Raw genomic sequence first — 16,666 nt, 5'->3', positions numbered from 1 at the left:
CGCAATGATTTGGTATTAAGACCCCAATATGCGCGTCGGGTATGGTCAACACCGGATTATATCTTAATATAACTCTCAACTCGACATTCTATGTCGATATAGCCATATCAGCCTATCCCTCCATCGGTGGAAATTACGACAGCAGTCGAACGAATAAAAATGTCCCCTTTTTTCACGTAACCAACACGCAGGGGATGTCCCCTCTATATATGCAGTGCATTGCGTTGGCAATTAGAAAAGTTAAGGGTTAGAGGGGAGAACCCCCTCAATGTCGGTGGGAAAGACATTAGCCGGAAGTCGATTCCACATACAAATGGTTGGGGTGAAAAATGAATTTTCTCGGTAATGCATGATTCGGTCGACTGGCCAATCAATTACAAACGGTTGTGAGTTCCTGGCATGTCTTGTATTCCTGGTGAACTTCCTAACGTCAGGGATAAGAAGACTAATATCTCTAGAACACACGCCGTGAAAATAACGATAGAGCAATACAACGCCACCCACATTCCGACGATGTTCAAGAAATTCAATAGAGTTGTCCCCAATCAACACCATCGCTACCCGTTGAACCCGGTCAAGTAGCTCCAAGGATGATTTTGAAGCTCCTGCCTATATATGAGAATTTTATTCCATCCTCGGCCTGATGTAGGTAGTATAGATATTGAGAAGATCAGAAGAGGTGAAATATTTCTTGCACCGCTTAAAAAAAAAGTCCAAACACTTGAATGCTTCTTTCGACACTTCGAATATGTGTTTTGACCAAAGGATATCACATTGTATCTTCATGCTCAGAACATTAAGAGCATCTGATTGCTCAATATCTCTACCGTCGATTGATATTGACGATTGTAGCGGGTTAGTGAATCGCTTGTGAGACACGAAACCGCACTGCGTCTTCTGAGCGTTAATTCTAATTCTCTGTTCATTCTACCCCACTCGGAAATGGCCTTGACTGAAATATGTCCCAAAAACTTGTTTTCTGATTTCCAAATGCCGAGTAAGATCCGAATCGGTCCATTAACTGATATAGTTCTCTTACAAACCAATCCCCGGAGTTGGCTTCTTAAATTTTGAGAGGCCTCAATTTTCATCCGATTTGGCAGAATTTAACCAACAAAGTTTTGTTCGGATGATCCGAATCGGTCCTGTTATACTGTTATAGTTCCCATATAAACCGATGCCAGAAATTGACTTCTTGAAATCCTAGAGGCCCTAATTTGGATTTGGTTTTGTTGAAATTTATCCCAGAGAGTTCTGTTCTATAGCCCCCTTATAAACCCAACTCCGATCTTGAACCCCTAGATGCTTCAATTTTCATTCGGTTTGGCTGAAATTTGCCACAAAGACTTCTGTTACGACTTCCAGCATTCGCGCCGAGTATGACTCGAATGAGTTATGAACTTTGATATAATTCCCATACAAACCCATCCCCGGAGGGTATTTAGCATAATCGTTATGCAATTATCTTACCTACATAAGAAATAACAGTATGATGTGAACGGTAGGCCAGTCAGACGGACGGATATGATCCACAATGGTGTTGAAAATGATTATCTAACCAATAATCGAAACGCGTCCACCAGTAGTGTGGTATCGTGCCATGATTTGTACGAAAAAAAAATTGTCAATTTCTTTTTTTCAAAACTCAATTAATAATTCCCCCTTTTTGTGGAACATTCGACTGGTCATTCAGCTCGACTAGAATACCAGATTATATGAATTATTTTATTTTATTTTATTTTATTTATTTTATTTTATTTTGTTTTATTTTATTTTATTTTATTTTATTTTATTTTATTTTATTTTATTTTATTTTATTTTATTTTATTTTATTTTATTTTATTTTATTTTATTTTATTTTATTTTATTTTATTTAATTTAATTTTATTAATTTTATTAATTTTTTTTATTTTATTTTATTTTTTTTTTTTTTTATTTTATTTTACTTTATTTTATTTTATTTTATTTCATTTTATTTTATTTTATTTTATTTTATTTTATTTTATTTTATTTTATTTTATTTTATTTTATTTTATTTTATTTTATTTTATTTTATTTTATTTTATTTTATTTTATTTTATTTTATTTTATTTTATTTTATTTTATTTTATTTTATTTTATTTTATTTTATTTTAATTTATTTTATTATAGTCTATTTTATTTCAATTTATTCGGTTTTATTGTATTTTTTTACCACTTTGGTATTGTTGCTCAGTTTATTTTTTCCCCAAAAATGTATGTTAAAGCAACACAAAAGGATGAAAAATTTAAGTTAGACATTTGGTTCTGCTCTATGCTCACAATTGGCTTTGTTTTTTCGGCCTTATGCTCCTTTGTTAGCTCAAAGTTAAACCATGCATGTGTCAGGTCAAAATTAATCCATCCGTAACAGAAATCCCTTCACTCAGATCCATCCAAAAGGCAATTGCACTAAAATGAGGTTTATGCTGAACCTTTGTGTAATTTATAGTTTCTGTGTAAGCGACGGACATCACCTTGTGTCCAGGACAAGTAGAAACATGAAGACATGGAGAAAAATGGAACATTTCTAATATAATTTGCCCATACCCTTAAAATCGAATAAACAATGAGGTTATCGACGGAGTAGTAGAAACAAGACAAAAAACCGAGAACAAACAGGAAATCGATAGTGTGACACATTAAGCAACGAGAGTCTTACATTTAACTTCAATTACTTGTTGTGGCAGTAGGGCAACGAAGCAACGAACTTTGGCAAGCAAATAGTATCCTTTGCTTCTTTGTTTTTTGCTTATTTCTTATGTATTCTTTGTGTGTGTAGAAATAAAAGATGAAATTGGCTTGTGGGCGTACATTAGGGTTGAAAAAATCGAAATTCGAAGTAATATTGTAATCAAAATATCAATATCAGAAAAATATGCATAAGGAGAGACTTTTAAGTTTTTTTTATCTTTCTTCTTCTTCTCCCCAATGTCTTTCATTTCAGCCCAATATTGCCTTGGTCGGTAAATATATCCGATTTGAGGGTGTTTTGGGGAGTGGAGTGGTCCCCCAAACACTTAGCCCTGTAAAAATATCAGCATAATGGGGTTTATGGGATAAGGCGTCCCCCAAATACTTGACCCCAAAAATGGTTATCAAATTCGTTTTCTGATCACAAATACCTTTCATTTGGCGGGTTGAACCTAAAAACTTTCGAGCTCCACTTTCTTTGAGCCCCAATTGTCATGGTGAGCAAATACGTCCTATTTGGGGGTTGTTATGGGATGGGGACACTCCCTGAGCTGTTGTTCCCGATTGTTGATATCAGATTCGTGCTGTACTCCCAAATATCTTTCATTTGAGCCCCGTTTTTCCATATCCGGCAAAAGGGTCCGTTATGGGGGGGAGGGGGGATGGGGCGGCCACTGAGTGACTTGGCCCTGAAAATATATATCACATTCATATTATGCGCTAAAAACCCCCTATATGTGGGAGGCGCCATAGACATTTTTCCCGAATGTTGATATCAGATTCGTGCTCTACTCCCAAAGACCTTTCATTTGAGCCCCATATTGCTAGGGTCGGTAAATTTTTCCTCTTTGGGGGATGTTTTGTTGTGGGCGGCCCTTCGAATCCCTTGGTCCAAAATTCGGATATCAGATTCGTCTTATACTCTCAAAAACCTTTTATTTGAGCCCCATTTGGCCTAGCCCCGTCAGTAAATATGTCCGATTTAGGGGTGTTTTGGGGCCTAGGGTGGTACCCCAAACAATTGGTCCCAAATTGGATATCGGATACGTTTTCTACTCATAAAAACCTTTCATTTGAATCCCGTATTGTCGTGATTGGTCTATACATATATATATATATATATATATATATATATATATATATATATTTGGTGGTCTTTGGGTCTGGGCAGCTCCCCTAGGTACCCCACCCGAAATTTGGATACCAAATTTTTCTTTTTAGATTACTGTGAGGTGGCACACAAAAATTCGCTTAAATCGCACCATCCCTACCGAGATGAAGTGTAAGGGGGAGGGTCCGGCCCCCTTCAGATATCAAAAAATTTAGTACCCTATTTTCACCACGGGATCATTATGCACAATCAGTGAAAATTTCATGAAAATCGGTTCGGCCGTTTTTGAGTCTATAAAGAACACACAAACAAACATACAAACAAACCGACAAACAAACACAAATTGATTTTTATTATTATTATTTTTTTTTTGTTATATATTTAAATATATTGTTTTATGTATGAAATATATTATTTATTTTTTATCTTTAATATATTTTACTTTAAATTAAGAATATAGTTTATTTGATTTTATTACTTTTCTGGTATTCACCGGACCATCGGTGCGTATGAATAACAAGTTTGAATTTGTGTTCACAACACGTATACGGCATCTCACACTCTTTTGCTTATTTTTATACCCATCACCTAAGGATGGGGGTATATTCATTTTGTCATTCCGTTTGCAACACATCAAAATATTCATTTCCGAACCTGGAAAGTATATATATTCTTGATCAGCGTAAAAATCTAAGACGATCTAGCCATGTCCGTCTGCCCGTCTGTCTGTTGAAATCACGCTACAGTCTTTAAAAATAGAGATATTAAGCTGAAACTTTGCACAGATTCTTTTTTGTCCTATAAGGAGGTTAAGTTCGATGATAGGCTATATCGGACTATATCGGACTATATCTTGATATAACCCCCATATAGACCAATTCGCCGATTTGGGGTCTTAGGCCTAAAAAAGCCACATTTATTATTCGATTTTGCTGAAATTTGGGTCAGTGAGTTGTGTTAGGCCCTTGGATATCCTTCTTTAATTTGGCCTAGATCGGTCTAGATTTGGATATAGCTGCCATATAGACCGATCCGCCGATTTAGGGTCTTAGGACGAAAAAAGCCACATTTATTTTCTGATTTTGCTGAAATTGGGGACAATGAAGTGTGTTAGGCCCTTCGACATCCTTCTTTATTTTGGCTCAGATTGATTCAGATTTGGATCTAGCTGCTATATAGACCGATCCGATTTAGGGTCATAGGCCCATAAAAGTCCCATTTATTTTCCGATTTTGCCGAAATATGAGACAGTGAGTTGTGTTAGGCCCTTCGACATCCTTCTTCAATTTGACCCAGATCGGTCCAGATTTGGTCCAGATAGCTGCCATATAGACCGATCTGCCGATTTTGGGTCTTAGGCCCATAAAAGCCACTTTTATTATCCGATTTTACTGAAATTTGGGATAGTGAGTTGTGTTAAGCCCTTAGACGTCCTTCTTCAATTTGATCGACCCAGATCGGTCCAGATTTGGATATAGATGCCATATAGGCCGATCTCTCGATTTAAAGTTTTAGGTTCATAAAAGGCGCATTTATTATCCGATGTCGCCGAAATTCGGGACAGTGAGTTGCGTTAGTCCCTTCGACACCCTTCTTCAATTTGGCCCAGATCGGTCCAGATTTGGATCTAGTTGCCATATAGACCGATCTCTCGATTTAAGGTTTTGGGTCCATAAAAGGCGCATTTATTATCCGATTTTGCTGAAATTTGGGACAGTGAGTTGTGTTAGGCTCTTAGACATCCTTTTTCAATTTGGTCATTGCAGATCTGGATATAGCTGCCATATAGACCGATCCACCGATTGAGGGTCTTAGGCCCATAAAAGCCATAATTATTATCCGATTTTGCTGATATAAGGGTCAGTGAGTAGTGTTAGGCCTTCCGACATCCTTCTTCAATTTGGCCCAGATTGGTCCTGATTGGTCCTGATTGGGATATATCTGCCGATCTATCGATTTAAGGCGTTTATTGCCCGATGCATAATTTTTCTGTTTTTTTTTGTTTTTTTGTTTTAATTCGCTTTAATTTTTTTATAATTATTTTTGATTGTTTTCTTAATGTATTTTTTTTTTGTTCTTAATTTGCAAAATATTTTTTCCCATATAAATTATTTGTTTTTATTATAAGTTTAATTTTAATTAATAATTGTTATGACGATTTTATTTGTTTAAGTTTTTATATCTTTATTTTTTTTTTAATTTGCTACTTTTTTACGTTTAATTTGTTTTTTCCTTCTTCATATTTTTTAGCCATCTGCTGAACCAGCTGTATCTAGCCCACCCTAATATCATGAGGTATGTATGCGCAACAACCTATGTATGGGCCTTTTGATTTTCTTTTATTATTTATCCTATTTCCTGCTCAACAACTTTTCTTAATTGTTTTGTTATTCAATCGTGTCTTCTTCTCCGAGTTTTCTTCGCACTATGGACTACAACCACTTGTATTACAAACCATGCACAACCACACCAGCAAATAACGAAAGGGAAAATTTGTTGTTTGAAGATGGTTTGTGATGATGATGATGTGGGTGTTTGTTGCTCTGCTTTTTGGCATTTGTAGGTCTAGGTTTTTACCTGGTTTTATTTTTATGAATCAATTTGATACACAACCACATTTTGGTTTTTTTTTTGGGGTCGCTTTTATTCAAAAGCCATTTCCACAAGAGATGTATGGGAGTGTGTGTGTGTATGCGAGCATACATGACTGACTATGACTTTATATCTGTATTTGAGTTGTTGAGTAGTGTACGTATGGTTGGTTGGCTGACTGACTGATTTAGTGGGTCCCATGACCACATAGCCACAGATTGTGTGTGTGTGTTTGTGAGTGTGCTTGCAAATCTATAGGTGAAATGAAATGAAGCGCACAAATCCCTTCAATATCTCGAAAATGGCAACGACATTGGCAATAGCAACAACTGAATCTCTTGCAATAACACATACTCGCATAGACGTATTCGTACACCCACACATTACCGCCCAAGACCATAAACGTATAACATTAAAGAGTGAGATACTGTTCCCATGGACATGTGTACTTGTTGGCTTTCCGCTCGCGCGTTTTTGTTTTTATTTGTGTGTTGAGTATGCATGTGAATACGTGGATACTTTGAAGCAAAATGTATTACAAACATAAAATTTAATTAAAAACTGGGTAAAAACAACACAGAAAAGGACCAATGCGACAACAGCAGTACAAATGCAATTACAGCAAAACAGGACCTTTGCCATATATAAATACACCCATTGAACCGACATACGTTTATGCCATCATACCAGAAAAACCAACAAAACAAAGAGATAGAACAAAACACCCACTTAGCCATTGGCAAACACTCAGAGGAAAAATTATTATGTTTGCAAACATATTATGCATAAACAGTTCACTTTGCAATTGTTTAGTTATTTGAGAAAAATTGTTTATTTACCAGATGTGTCCTTAAGCTATCACTTGTTTACGATATCCAATGAAACTCAAGAGAATAAACTTGTGTCGGAAACTGAGTATGAGGCTAATGCAACAATGGCGAAAACCATGACAATGATCAGGTTCCACAAAAAGCCAATGTAAAATTGTTCTCCAGATTAAAACAAAGGTTTTTCCTAGGTAAAGATTGCTTCATTTTGTGATCGAAGGCCTGTATACAGATGTTTAACTAGTTGTTTTTCAATCTCATGTCACTGTTCCTGAAAAGTAAAAATTTTGTAAACAAAACCCTTAACTGAAGCGATGGCAATGATGTTTCGGCAAATTTGTTTACTGTTTGGGGAATATAGAAAGCACTTTGGAAAGGCTCCAGAAACCTAGCAAAGTTATGTTGTTGTTGTTGCAGCCACATGTCTATATGTGGCGGTGGCGATCCTCGTCTAGCTCCTAAAGGTAATCAAGCTTGTTCCAGTCCAAAGGACCGATTGCCGCGAAAACATGATGGCCATTGGTTAATTAAAGGTGCCAATAACTCGCCTTGTCATAACTCGAGCATCATATGTACTTAGACACCCTGAGACTATCCGCTTGATACCGCTGATAAAGCCGCATTTATTGTCCGATGTCGCCGAAATTTGGGACAGTGAGTTAAGTTAGACCCCGACAATTTTCTGCAATATGGCCCACATCGGTCCGGATTTGGATATTGCTGTTATGTAGATCGATCTCTTTATTTAAGGTTTTGGGCCCATTATTATCCGATTTCATAGAAATTTGGGACAGTGAGTGGTGATAGGCCCTTCAACATCCCTCTTCAATTTGGTCCAGATCGGTCCAGATTTGGATATAGCTGCCATATACACCGATGTCTCGATTTAAAGTCTTGGCCTCATAAAAGGCGCATTTATAATTCGATTTCGCTGAAATTTGACACAGTGACTTTTCTTAGGCTTTTCGACATATGCGCCTTATATGGTTCGGAACGGTTTTTATTTGGATATAGCTACCAAGAAGGACTAATATTTTGTTCTACAAATTTGAACAATGACTTGTACTTATTAGACCACTCACTTTTCGGATTATGATGAAAGGTGGTTTACATATATACCCGAGGTGGTGGGTATTCAAAGTTCGGTCCGGCCGAACTTAACGCCCTTTTACTTGTTTTTTTATTTAATTTTTGTTTAATTTTATTTAATTTTAATTATTTTATTTAATTTTTTTTATTTATTTTATTTTTATTTATTATTTATTTAGTATCTGAGACATGAGCTGCTAAAGCCATCAGGGAATTTATTTTATTTTTGTTTATTTATTTTTTAAATTTCTTTTGTGTTTTATTTTTTTATACCCTCCACCATAAGATGGGGGGTATACTAATTTCGTCATTCTGTTTGTAACTACTCGAAATATTCGTCTGAGACCCCATAAAGTATATATATTCTTGATCGTCGCGACATTTTATGTCGATCTAGCCATGTCCGTCCGTCTGTCCGTCCGTCCGTCCGTCTGTCTGTCGAAAGCACGCTAACTTCCGAAGGAGTAAAGCTAGCCGCTTGAAATTTTGCACAAATACTTCTTATTAGTGTAGGTCGGTTGGTATTGTAAATGGGCCATATCGGTCCATGTTTTGATATAGCTGCCATATAAACCGATCTTGGGTCTTGACTTCTTGAGCCTCTAGCGTGCGCAATTCTTATCCGATCAGAATGAAATTTTGCACGACGTGTTTTGTTATTATATCCAACAACTGTGCCAAGTATGGTTCAAATCGGTCCATAACCTGATATAGCTGCCATATAAACCGATCTTGGGTCTTGACTTCTTGAGCCTCTAGAGGGCACAATTCTTATCCGATTGGAATGGAATTTCGCACGACGTGTTTTGTTATAATACCCAACAACTGTGCCAAGTATGGTTTAAATCGGTTCACAACCTGATATAGCTGCCATATAAACCGATCTTGGGTCTTGACTTCTTGAGCCTCTAGAGGGCACAATTCTTATCCGATTTAAATGAGTTTTTGCACGAAGTATTTCGTCATGATATCCAACAACTGTGCCAAGTATGGTTTAAATCGGTTCATAACCTGATATAGCTGCCATATAAACCGATCTGGGATCTTGACTTCTTGACTCCTAGAGGTCGCAATTATTATCCGATATGCCTGAAATTTTGTACGACGGATCCTCTCATGACCATCAACAAACGTGTTTATTATGTTCTGAATCGGTCTATAACCCGATACAGATCCCATATAAATCGTTCTCTCTATTTTACTTCTTGAGGCCACAAAGGGCGCAATTCTTATTCGAATTGGCTGACATTTTACACAGGACTCCAACCTATAATTTAATTGTGGTCCAAACCGGACCATATCTTGATATCGTTTTAATAGCAGAGCAACTCTTTTCTTATATCCTTTTTAGCCTAAGAAAAGATGCCGGGAAAACAACTCGACAAATGCGATCCATGGTGGAGGGTATATAAGATTCGGCCCGGCCGAACTTAGCACGCTTTTACTTGTTTTTCATTTTTATTTAACTTTTTCTTTTTACTTTACATTATTTTATTATTTTATTTTATTTGTTTTTATTTTATTTTATTTTATTTAATTTTTTTATTTTATTATTTTATTTTTTTTATTTTATTTTATTTGTTTTTATTTTATTTTATTTAATTTTTTATTACTTTTTATTTTATTTTATATGATTTTATTTTATTTGTTTTTATTTTATTTGTTTTTATTTTATTTTATCTTATTTTATTTTATTTTATTTTATTTTATTTTATTTTATTTTATTTTATTTTATTTTATTTTATTTTATTTTATTTTATTTTATTTTATTTTATTTTATTTTATTTTATTTTATTTTATTTTATTTTATTTTATTTTATTTTATTTTATTTTATTTTATTTTATTTTATTTTATTTTATTTTATTTTATTTTATTTTATTTTATTTTATTTTATTTTATTTTATTTTATTTTATTTTATTTTATTTTATTTTATTTTATTTTATTTTATTTTATTTTATTTTATTTTATTTTATTTTATTTTATTTTATTTTATTTTATTTTATTTTATTTTATTTTATTTTATTTTATTTTATTTTATTTTATTTTATTTTATTTTATTTTATTTTATTTTATTTTATTGTATTTTATTTTATTTTATTTTATTTTATTTTATTTTATTTTATTTTATTTTATTTTATTTTATTTTATTTTATATTATTTTATTTTATTTTATTTTATTTTATTTTATTTTAAAAATTAAAAATTTCCCCCACACCCATTTCAACGATGACCTTTGTCTGCCATAGAGCCTCATCGTATTCTTTCGATCACTACACTCGTTTAAGAGTGTAACTTATAACTGATCCTGCACTCTTCACGATATATTTGTTTAACTCACAACCAGCACTTTACCTCTCTAATGGGGTCTTAGTACCTGTAAGACCGGTCTGACGGCTGTGTTACCAAAATAGAGCGCTTTGCTTGGACCTCTTAGTCAAAACTTATACCATTTTGACCCTCTTTGTCCCATTACCTTGGGATTTATTAAACAAATCCAAATTACATACAATGCACGTACGGTGTCTAATCGGGAAGCTTACAACATCAGGACCCGACTTTAACTCTCCGCTGTACTACAAAGCATTACCGATATGTAGTATTTTGTACATTTACATCCCCATTCTGGGGAAAAGTCAAATTACAGACCCATTTCATGTCTGCAAGAGGTAATTCGACAAATAATATGCCTTTCTTTTATTCATCTTTCTTTAGAAGAGAGTTAGTTGAGAAAAGTTGAGAATAACGGATTTTTAGTTGAGAAAACCTGAGAATTACGTAGTTTCTTTGGTTAAAACTCCAATTTTTTCTCAGTGTTTATACCACCTATGTGGGTGGTGGTGCATGCATTTATGCCCACTTAGACTGAACCTAAATACATGGAAACATGCCATTCAAGCGAGTCGAGTGAGTCTAGCACAAGTGTAGGATGCTGCTGAATTTCATATCAGCTTCAGCCTGAGAAGATAACTCGCTTCATCGACATGAGAACACTTCGCTAGCTCCGTTTGAAATTCTCGTTCATTCGCTTGCTTAGTCACCATGGTGAATGCCTTTAGGCATTAGATCTAATTTGTGCAAGAGTACATGCATTGCTATGTGTGTGTGATGTGTTTGTGTGTGTGTGTGTGTGTGCGCGGTAAATTAAAATATAATCAGCTCATTGTGAACTTTGTGGTAGTATGTAGTAGCTGGCTGGTAATTGTATTCTCCCACTTTCGCAGACTCTGTGAAGCGGCACAAACACTTCGTCATGCTCATGTGGTTATGCTGAGTGTTTGCAGCAGTGGCAGGAGTTTGTTTAAGAGAATAGCGCCTTTTTTAAACTGCTATCTGCTATCTCTTTAGGGAAAATAAGGTGTTGACGGAGTAAATGGCATACCTACTTATAACGCATCGGAGTTAAGCATAGTTTAAATTAAATTGTGCATGAGTGCCAACAAAAAAAAACTGCATGGGAATGCTAAAACTTGGTAGAAGATAATGTTTTTTGTATCTAGGCAAGTAAAATACGACGATATGCTTTATATGTCTCACATATGCATCAATCTTCTGAGTAAGGTTCTTAACAGAAGGGAAGTCGTTATATTTATGCGATTTAAGGTGAATAAGTTCTATAAGAAATATATTCAAGAGAGAGAAAATTGCCACCCTCGCCATGTAAGCGCATACAAGTTTTCAAAATGCCTAATTTGTATACCCTACACCACTGCGGTGGTACAGGGTATTATAACTTAGTGCATTTGTTTGTAACACCGAGAAGAAAGAGAGATAGACCCGTTGATAAGTATACTGATCGACTCAGAATCACTTTCTGATTCGATTTAGCTATGTCCGTCTGTCTGTCTGACGGATATAACTGCCGTAGAGGGCGCAATTCTCGTCCGATTTGACTGAATTTTTGCACGTAGTGTTTTGGTATCACTTTCAACTTCTGTGTTAAGTATAATTCAAATCCGTTGATAATCTGGTATAGCTGCCATATAAACCGATCTGGGATCTTGACTTCTTAATTTTCATCCTAATTGGAAGAAATTTTGTACAACGGTTTCTCTCATGACCTTCAACATACGTGTCTAATATTGTCTGAATCGATCGGAAGCTTGATACAGCTCCCATAAAAAACCGATCTCCCGATTTTGCTTCTTGAGCCCATGCAAGGCGCAATTCTTATCCGAATGAACTGAAATATTAGACAATGATTTCTAAAATGTTCATCATTCATTTATGGTTCGAATCGGACTATAACTTGATATAGCTCCAATAGCATAACAGTTCTTATTCAATATTCTTTGTTTGCCTTAAAAGAGATACTGCGCATAGAACGCGACAAATGCGATCCATGGTGGAGGGTATATAAGATTCGGCCCGGCCGCACTAAGCACGCTCTTACTTGTTACGGACATGGCTAGATCGTTTTAGATTTTTGCGACGATCAAGAATATATATACTTAATAGGGTCGGAAATAGATATTTCGATGTGTTGCAAACGGAATGACAAAATGAATATACCCCATCCTTCGGTAGCGGGTATAACAAAATTATGCACTAAATTTATTTTGCATAAATTTTTTTGCAGATTCCATGGTGGTGGTGCCCAAGATTCGGCACGGCCGAACTTAACACTCTTTCACTTGTTGTGCACTTAAAGACTTATTGAATGTCAGAAAGGGCTTCAATGAATGTTCAAGTGCACAACAAAACGAGTTTGGAAATGTTGATGTGTTTATTGCTCTTAACATTATACCAACCACCACAGGATGGGAGTATACATTCCGTTTGTAACTCCTCAAAATATTCGTCTTAGACTCCATAAAGTATATATATTCTTTATCGTCTCGAAGTTCTGAGTCGATCTAGCCATCTCCATCCGTCCGTCCGTCTGTCGAAATCACGATATTGGTCGAACGCGTAAAGCTATTCGCTTGAAATAGTGCACATATACTTCGTATTGATGTAGGTCGTTGGGGATTGCAAATGGGCCATATCGGTTTAGATATAGCTCCCATATTAACCGATCTCCCGATTTGACTTCTTGAGCCCCTGGAAGGCACAATTTTTGTCCAATGTGGCAAAAATGTTTCATGTTTCTGTTACGACTTCCAACAATTGTGCCAAGTACGTTCCGAATTGGTGTATATCCTGATAAAGCTCCCATATAAACCGACCTCCTGATTTGACTTCTTGAGATCCTGGAAGCCACAATTTTTGTCCGATGTGGCTGAAGTTTTGCAAGTAGTGCAATAACTGTGCCAAGTACCGTCCACATCGGTCTATAACCTGATACAGCTTCCATATTTGACAGAAGTTTGTTATGTATGCCCTACAACTACATTTATTTTGTATAAATTTTTAGCAGAATCCATGCTGGTGGCTTCCCAAGATTCGGCCCGGCCGAACTTGGCACGCCTTTACTTGTTGACTATTAGTTTGTATTAGAATTGTGGAATTGTAATGCTGGCAACATTTGTGAGGTACTAAGCCATGTAAAACTTCTCTCCAAAGAGGTGTCGCACTGCAGCACGCGGCACGCCCCTTATCATTGATCTTAAACTTGAATCGGACTGCACTCATTGATATGTGAGAAGTTTGCTCCTGTTCCTTAGTGGAATGTTCATAGGCAAAATTTGCATTTGCATTGTGAAAAGTAAGGCTTTCTTCTCTCTTACTACGCTAAAGAGAGTTGAAGGACCTATTGAGTCCTGTTTCAAAACAACAGCGTGCTCTACACCGTACTCAATGGTCGTTGGGTATGTAGAGCACCTTAATCAATTTGACAAAAGTGCCATCATGCCAGTCTAAGTGTTTTGAAAACTTTTCCTTTTTCGACGAGTACCACATTATCTGAGAAGTTTGCTCAAAATCGGCTTAGAATTAGATACAGCTCCCATATATATGTTCGTAAAATTTTGGGTAATTTGCAACAATTTTGTCATTTGTGAACCATATTTATTTCAGATTGAACATATTGGGTTGCCCAAAAAGTAATTGCGGATTTTTCATAGCGTCGGCGTTGACAAATTTTTTCACAGCTTGTGACTCTGTAATTGCATTCTTTCTTCTGTCAGTTATCAGCTGTTAGTTTTAGCTTGCTTTAGAAAAAAGTGTAAAAAAGTATATGTATAGTATAGGCATATAAAGTTCATTCTAAGTTTTATTAAAAATGCATTTACTTTTTTTTAAAAAATCCGCAATTACTTTTTGGGCAACCCAATATTTGCTCGATAGGTAATACGGATTGTTTAATAACCCATCTGAAAACATGCGACGAGGTCCATCAAAATTGGTGCTGAATTAGACATAGCCTTTGTACCTTTAGAGTAGGTGTAGGGCACCGGCACCGCCCGACTTTTGCTTTTCCTTATTGGTTCCTAATTGCCGTAGTTTTCTCTAAATGTGTTTCGTTTTGCATTTTGTTTTCAGATAGTCAGGCTGCGAATCAAAGCTTATATTTTTTTCTCACACAGCATTTATTTTTTTCGCACTTTGGTTTTATTAATATTGGCTGTGCTTTGTGGGCAAAATTTTTGCTTTGGTGATTCTCGTTTATTGCTTGTTTAATTCATAATTTTCTAATCCCATAGTTGCATGTTGTATGTGTGTGTGTAAAGTTCGTTTATTTTTATTATTCAAGGGGCATATGCTGCAAGTGGCCCCAATTCTACACGCATCGTTTATGATATTCACCAGGCTCAGGTGTATGCTAATGACACAAATCATTATAATGACATTTCATGGTGGCATAGTGCACTATGCCATATATTGGAGATTTCGTAATTAGTTTAGATCCCAATATCATGCTTGTCTGTCAGTATGGATTAAAGCTCACTCGAAAGTGATATTTTAAGTTCATCAGTACCATCATCATCATCATTGCCATTAAAGCCATTGAAATTGCAATGTGGGTTAGGCCTTGAGCCAAACTGATTATCACTGGGGTTAATGTTTAGTGCCAGGCTTTGATAGGAAGGAAATTACAATAATTGATAAGAGGAAAGGGGGAAATTCACAAATTGCTTAACAAAATAACAATCCTTTGCTTGGAAATAAATTTAGGGTAGTAGTTTTTGTATAACAAAATCTTCTAAAGTTGTATGAGTCATTTTTAAATGAAGTGTTGCCTTGCTGTAGAAATTTATTGCAAAAATTTTATTATCAGACCAAACCCTACTCATTTCCAGCAGTTTCCCTTCAGTTGTTTCTGCGGTTTTTTTTTAACATTATTCTCATTGGCTCATCTGCAATGTCATACAAATGACTTTAGTTGTACTTAGTGAAAAGACAGATTTACGACTATCCCACTTTATGACCATTGACCGTATTCTTTGATATTTATTTACAACATCTCTCTTTAGGAAAGTTTAGTACTGAATGTATTTTGTTTTTGCTCTCCAGCATTAAAGTTGGGTCACATTTCATTTTTTTCGTCTTACATGTGTTTTTTTTTTTTGCTTAGTGCAAAAAAGACATTTTGTATGCCACACATATTCATTGTGACTTTTGGGAGCAACGCAATTTATTCTTGTTCTAAAGTTAAATACTTTGCAGAATTTATATCAGCACAATTTCCATTTACATGATTTTATGTGAGTTGGCAAGGTATGTGCATGGGAGTACATAGCAGCAGCATGAGTTTTGGACAATGGGGTGGAAGGCAAAACAAAACGTTTTGTAAAAATTTTCTTTGATTGAAAAAAATTCTTGAAAAGGAGGCTTTTGCAGTCAGAAAAGTCCATATCCATATTATCCATATTTTTATGACACATTTGCACACATAATTAGGGCGTTAAATGAAACACCTCATGCTGAATTTTGTAAAAATTGGATCTAAAATTGTGGCTGCTACAATCTTAGAATTCCATATGGGATAAAAGATATATATGGGAGCTATATCTAAATCCAGATCGATTTTGACGAAATTTTAAGCACATGTTAGGACGTCAAATAAAACATCTCATGCTAAATTTTGTAAAGATCGAAGATCAGAATCGAAATCACCAGCAAGCAATATAAAATGTAGGGCAATACAAAATTTAGCTCTTGTTTGGGACCAAATGTCACCGCCTATGAGTCTCTTCCCGGACCCATTGGTAACTTCAATTGTCTATAAAAAAATTTGCTATAAATTTATCCATTTCACAGTTACAGAAGGATTTTGAGAATTTTTTCGAACCTCAGTGAGGTGGGGTCTTAGACGAATACTTCGAGATATTACAAAAGAAATGACTAGATTAGTATGCGTCCATCGTATGGTAGTAGGTCTTAAAGAGAACAAGTAAAAGCGTGCTAAGTTCGGCCTAGATCCATGGATCGCATTTGTCGAGTTCTTTTCCCGG

At 35.4% G+C, this 16,666-nt stretch overlaps 2 protein-coding genes across 15 annotated transcripts in view; one reads left to right on the top strand and one right to left on the bottom strand.

The window, feature by feature from the left end:
- The window catches only part of LOC106094039 (molybdopterin synthase catalytic subunit-like), a 515,852-nt gene that overhangs the window by 181,374 nt on the left and 317,812 nt on the right, over nt 1–16,666 (top strand). The window contains exon 4 of the mRNA XM_059370219.1: nt 6,074–6,118. The gene's annotated coding sequence lies outside the window, so the exon portion shown is untranslated. The remainder of the gene's footprint in view (nt 1–6,073; nt 6,119–16,666) is intronic.
- Nucleotides 1–16,666, bottom strand: part of LOC106089369 (ELKS/Rab6-interacting/CAST family member 1) — a 289,868-nt gene that overhangs the window by 138,543 nt on the left and 134,659 nt on the right. The gene's annotated exons all lie outside the window — the stretch shown is intronic.

Source organism: Stomoxys calcitrans, chromosome 5 (assembly GCF_963082655.1).
Source record: "Stomoxys calcitrans chromosome 5, idStoCalc2.1, whole genome shotgun sequence".
In the NCBI taxonomy this organism is placed as follows: Eukaryota; Metazoa; Arthropoda; class Insecta; order Diptera; family Muscidae; genus Stomoxys; species Stomoxys calcitrans.
Note: the sequence above shows the minus strand (reverse complement) of the source record. Positions and strands in the feature narration are given on the sequence as shown.